The sequence below is a fragment of the Centruroides sculpturatus genome, unplaced genomic scaffold (assembly GCF_000671375.1).
Source record: "Centruroides sculpturatus isolate CEXI.00-Female unplaced genomic scaffold, Cexi_2.0 scaffold298, whole genome shotgun sequence".
Lineage (NCBI taxonomy): Eukaryota > Metazoa > Arthropoda > Arachnida > Scorpiones > Buthidae > Centruroides > Centruroides sculpturatus.
This window is the reverse complement of record NW_019384568.1, coordinates 72,581-78,793: the sequence shown is the minus strand read 5'-3', so window position 1 is coordinate 78,793 and position 6,213 is coordinate 72,581.

The window sequence follows — 6,213 nt, the reverse complement described above, 5'->3', positions numbered from 1 at the left end:
CCTATATAGTTTTTTGGATTTTGGCAATTACAGTTTATTTTATATTATTTTTTATTATACTTTTTTATTTATTTTATTTGTTTAAATATTAAATTTTAATGAATTAAATTATTTTTATATTTTTATTTTTTTTTATGATGAAAATTGTTAATGTAAGAAGTATATCCACTGTACACAGCACATTTTATCTTATTATTATTTATTTATTTATTATATTACCCTTTTAAAAAAGGCATTTTATCGTCATGTAACCTTTTCTGTGTTAAATATAATTAAAATCGGTGTAAATAACGTAATAAATATTAAATACAGTAAGGAGTGAAGAATCAATTAATACGAAAACAAGCGATAAAGATAAAAACAGGAAACAAAATGAACGTTTTAACGATAGAAAGTAATTTACATTACTTAATTAATTCATTTTAATAAGCCTCTAGGGTGGCTCAAAAGTCAATTTACCATTTCTATTATTTACATAAATTTTTAGTCATAAATCGCTTCAGAAGAAATTGCTACTAGTGTAATACATAAATTACAAGGCATAGTTTACATTCGTAATGGTACTTGAAAACACGGTTAACTGATTTTTGGACCAACCAGCATAAGGTTTGCACATTCTAATTCTGTTCAGGTTTATTTGTTTAAGGCCACGCGACACGTGCCCAGGTGTGAGGATTTTCTATGGGAACTGGCCCCTAACGTGTTCGATGTTTTCCCCCCCACGTGACTACTGGTGGGCTCGTTCTAATTTGCTCCCACCCCCGAAATATTGGTTACGCCACCGCTTACAATTATACAATTAAAATATTCATCTCTATGGACATGTTATATACAACGGTTGATGATTTTAGTGTCTAGTAAACAGGAGTTTGCTGTGAAATTACTAAAATCTTATAAATTTTTGATGAAGTAACCACGATGAGGACAATGAAGGGAAATCTTACAAAAGATTAGAATTTAGTAAAATCCTTTAAAGAATCCAAAGGAGAACTGAAATCATTGTAAATGTAATCACTTTAATGGTTTTATGCTCGATCAATTATAAAGTGATGGTTCTTACTAATCTGTCTCTTTAAATTTAAGAGAATATAAAATCATTCCGTGAACTAAATATATATAAAAGGAAACTAGGGATTAACACATCTTGATATCAAACGGTGAGAATGTAATCCTAACAAATTATCTAAAAATTAACATAATTGCTTACAACATGTATTGTTCGATACAGTTAGATTAGTCTCCCTAATTATCTAAGCTGATATTTTGTGAAGGTAAATGATAATTACAAAGTTGGACGATTTCAAAGTACAGTATGACTCTCGCTAATCCGACAATGTGATCAAACTTCCACTGTGATGAAATTTTATCCGTGTGACACGTTCTGTTTTCCTGTTTACTCGAGTTTCATCTCTGTGAGGGTATTGCGTGCCCCTTTTTATAAAAATTCTTTCTGCCTTGTGTTCACTAAGAGGACCTATTTCTCTTTTTAGCAAGCCGGGCCCACAATATCCAGAAGGATCACCCTGCCTGAGTGGTACTCCTTAGCCCTTTACGCTCTCGCTAATCTGTACAAATAATGGCCACATAATCATAAAGTATTATAATATTATGTTTACACCCTATTTTTCTTTAGTGAAACTCGAGAATTACCTGGTACAACCATCACTATTCGCAAACTACGTGCTTAAAATTGACTCGAAACCCCAAGACACATTTAAAATTGATCAGTCAAACCATTAATGTGATGTCTCGAGAGCACTTTGACCTGCATACCTTCTTATCTGCGAGATATTTTAACGAATACAACCGGTTGAGGTCATTAATGCGTGCTGAAAACTCATCGAAGACCTCGTCCCACATCCCACACAGTATAATAATTGAAAAAAAAAACAAGTGAAATTACGAAGTGAGGGTGAAGGGTTCGCACCCACTCCTTCGATAATTTGCCTAGACGTAATTTATGCGAAAGGCAATTACGTGTAGACAAGCCATCTTCCATTATGTCATTACCTAAAGGCTATTCTCTGATCATGTGTTAAATGCCCCTATTCATACCTTCATTTGCAGTATCTGTTAAATCGTGAGAACAGTAAACATCTATATTTAGCAGGTAGGTAAATAAGTTCAGTCAAGGTGAAAGCTATTTAACAAGTCACATTATCCTTTAAAAATGGAATTTTTCAAGAAAGAGAAAGTCTATAAGTAATTTGCATATTATACAAACATCTTGTTATAGCGGACACCACCCACTAGATGTTTATTTACAAAAATGCATATAACATAACCTCTAAACAACGGCCATTTCTCTGGGAACTTTTTAACAAAGATGCATACAAAATAACCTTTAAACAACGGCCACTCTTCGTTAATGGCCGTTGTTCAGAGGTATGTCTCTCTCTATACTACAATACCCTGTATTGTATAAAAACAATTGGTAACAGGTAAACATAAAAATTTTGTTTAAAAATTGAAAAAATTAAATAATATTTATGTTTTTGTGTGTATAGGTGGTCCTCTTTGTTATAAATTTGATACGAGACTAAGGATTTATCGCATTCAATAATTAATAGCAATACAATACACTGATGAAATCGCTGTTATATGAAACTTGCATAAGCAATTACATATTAATTTTACCTTTTAAGGCATTATCAGTTATCTACTACTGTCTTACAGCGCAATTTACCGCCCTAACGGATATTTCTATTTCGCTCCTGACCAACTGCCTTGTTTCCTTTACTTGTGTAATACCTAAATATGCAAATTTAAGGGTTTTCCTCCTAAATTTAGGAGGAAATCAGCAGAATTGGGAGAAATTTAGAGGAAAAAATGTAAAGTCTGCTCATATTGGCGAAGTTTCAGCGACGAGCAGGAGCATCCAAAAGTCAATTACTATTCTCTGTAGCAGTTCGATTCATCACATTATGCCTTTTCTAAACTGCGCCCACTCCACCTGTACCCTAAAGCGAAAATTACACTGTTTAGGGGAAATTGTTTCAGATCTTAGAGGAAACTGTTAGTTTTAAAGAGAATTTCAAGTCTGTTTAGGGGTTTTCACGACAAAAGCTTGTCTATATCAGCCAGATTCCCATAGAAAGTCCTCTCGAAAGGCACCCTTCTCTTAGCAGATGGTCCATGTGTTAAGTTGCTTTATCGCTTCACTCAACTGCGTTACTATTTTAAGGAGCATCTACATCATCTAAATTCTTAAAAAGAGCATAAATAACAATAAAAAAAAACTCCCGATAGTAACGTTAGAAATTGCCATGAAAAGCGAATTAGAAGACTGCACTCCCTCTTCACATAACTCATTGATGTAAGTGATCACACTGCATAATACAGTACAGCTGTGTAAACCTCATTTCTACTTGTTACGTAACAATGGTAAATACATAATCGATACCCCCATAAAACGAAGTAGAAATTCAATTTATATGTACAGAAACACATACATAACCTTCTCATTGGGAGTGACATACGTTTGTTTATAACTAGACAGGGGGATGATACTCTTCCACACCTCTCATTAATTAAATAATAATAATGATAATAATAATATTTCTTAATTAAAATAGATGAAATTTCTTATAACAAATATCATTTATTTTACGTGTTTGAGGTCAAGTGGACAGCTAAAAATTTTAATGAGAGAAATATAATTAACCTCAATTTTATAGCTAGAATTATTAAACCTCATAATTTGGCAATTATTTTGTATTTGGTGGCATTTATTGCTCTTAAATATAAATTTTAATAATTATATTACATGTATATTATATTCATAATCCGTTATTTATTATCTCATGTATAATACTTACATATGTGTATGTGTGTCTGTGTGTTTACCAGTTTAACCAAGAACTATTTGAGTTATGTTTCTTGTAAATTATGTAAATATCTACTTATTAAAGTAGTTTATTTTTTATTTTCTAAAAAAAATGCTTAAATTTTTTCTCTAAGAACGATAGAAATGAACAAATAGAATTTTTATTTACAGGTTTTTTTTCAGGAAGCTAATCAACAAAACAAACTACTTATTTTTATACTTTTTTTCTGCATGTTTATAAACGAAATTGTTTCTTTTTTGTGTGTGTGATTTGGTGTAAAATATGTAAATTGAAGGAGCTTATTTTCACATTTCTTTGTCTGAATCTATGAGAACAAATGTTCATTTATTAAAAATTTATAAAAATAAATATGTTTTTTCTTCTATGAAAACATAGCTGAGAGTTTATTAAACCAAGGGCTTGTGTTCTTCTATGAAAACATAGCTGAGAGTTTACAAAACCAAGGGCTTGTGTTCTTCTATGAAAACATAGCTGAGAGTTTACAAAACCAATGGCTTGTACTATAAACATGCGAACCTTCACTATTTTTTTCTGGAAGAATGTAGAATCTCTCTCTACTGTCAGAAAACTTGCCTAGTATCGGAGTTATAAATACTATCAGTTCCGAGCCTTACTCTGTACACTTTTTACTCCGAACTTCTCCCCAATTTAAATGTTCTTGAGAGCCAACTTTTGACCAATCAGGAAGGAGGTTGCGCGCGAATGTTTCTTAAACGTCTGAGCTGACCAGAATGTGGTTGGTCATCCTTCCACTTGTTTACTTCCTTAATTGCTGTTTACATTTCATTGCCAATTGTGATATCGCCAGACCGCACCTGGGTCTAATTTAACAAAACAGCAAGATTCCTTTGTTTTTGTTTTAAATTAATACTTTACATTTTCTTAAATAATAAATAATATACTTTTTCTCCTCAAGTTTTCTTGTAAGGATCCATAAAAACAGGAGATCATTTGATTTTACTCCTCCGTAAATCTGTATAAAAACGAATTAAATACTTTATTATTTAAAAAAAAAAAATCTGCGTGTTATCTTGTAAAATAATATACCAGAAAAACTACTGTTTTTGTAGAAATTTTCTGAGAAAACTGTGTACTTTTATGCTTTCTTTTAAACTAAAGAATGTTTAATTTTACTCTTCCTGTTGGAAGAAAAATGGCTGATTTTTACGCCTTTCTTGCTGAAATCTACGCGAACTCCTTAATCTTTCCTATTTCAGTGTAGATAAAGATTTCCTTTTCCATCAGTTCTTCTCTTTCCATCTATCTTGTAGTTCTTAGCTCCTCATCAAGATATCTCGCGAGGTTTTTCCTGAATGACTAGTATATCTTTATTGTATCCTCTTATCTAGAAAGTATCCACGATAATGACTATCCTCGGTTACAAACTTCCTACTTAAAACTTTCCTAATGTAACATTCTGGATATCTTTTATTTACAGCAACGTTATTTTAATGCTAATAATCGTTAGTTTACTTCTCACCTATCTTAAAGCTTAGAGCCAACATAAAGAGGCAAATAAGCAATAACATAGATAATATAATTAATAAAGATCATACGCTTTAAGGGTGTATAAAATATTATTTTAAAATAATAATAAGAAAAAAGTTATATAGGGGTTTAAGGCGTTATATAGGGGTTTAATTGTGATTTAGCTTTTATGTAAAGTCCTTTTAAATGGTAATCTATTAATAATCTTCATGTATTTATGATTGTTAGATGGAATAGGGCAACGAAACACGTGGGAGATCTGTCGTTAAGGGTGCCTCACGGGAGGACTTATTATAAGAAATAGGTATTAAGCGAGTGGAGAAATCCAGGAAACCACATGTGGTCAGGCGCTAAACCACAACCAGTGTTTAGTGGTTTCACAGGTATTTATAATTGTATTCATGTTAGTTGAAAAGTTTATTTAATTATTTCTTGTAAATCTGAAGAGCTACAGTATCTAGGCAATGACTTAGGTGTTTTATCTTTGAGGGGATCCAACTTAAATTGTATATTTTTGAGTAAAAATCTTCAGTATTTCGGCACAGGAACCGTAGTATAAATGGAAGAATATGGTAAAAAAAATTAATATATTTTTTTAAATGTTTAAAAATTAATATTTCAAAGCCATTAAGATTTTAAAAATTTATATTTAAATTCTAAAAAAATCCATCAACGAGTTGCATAACTTTCCAGGTAAAAAACAGTTAAAACTGCGTGTGGCGCCATCTGTTATGAAATTTTATTTTAAAAAGTTTTACATAATTAATCATTATAAAATGAGAAATTGCTTAATTTTTAAAGTAAGGATGAGTTTAATAATAATAATAATAATAATAATAATTGTAAATATTAATAAAGAGGTTCTTCTATGAAAACA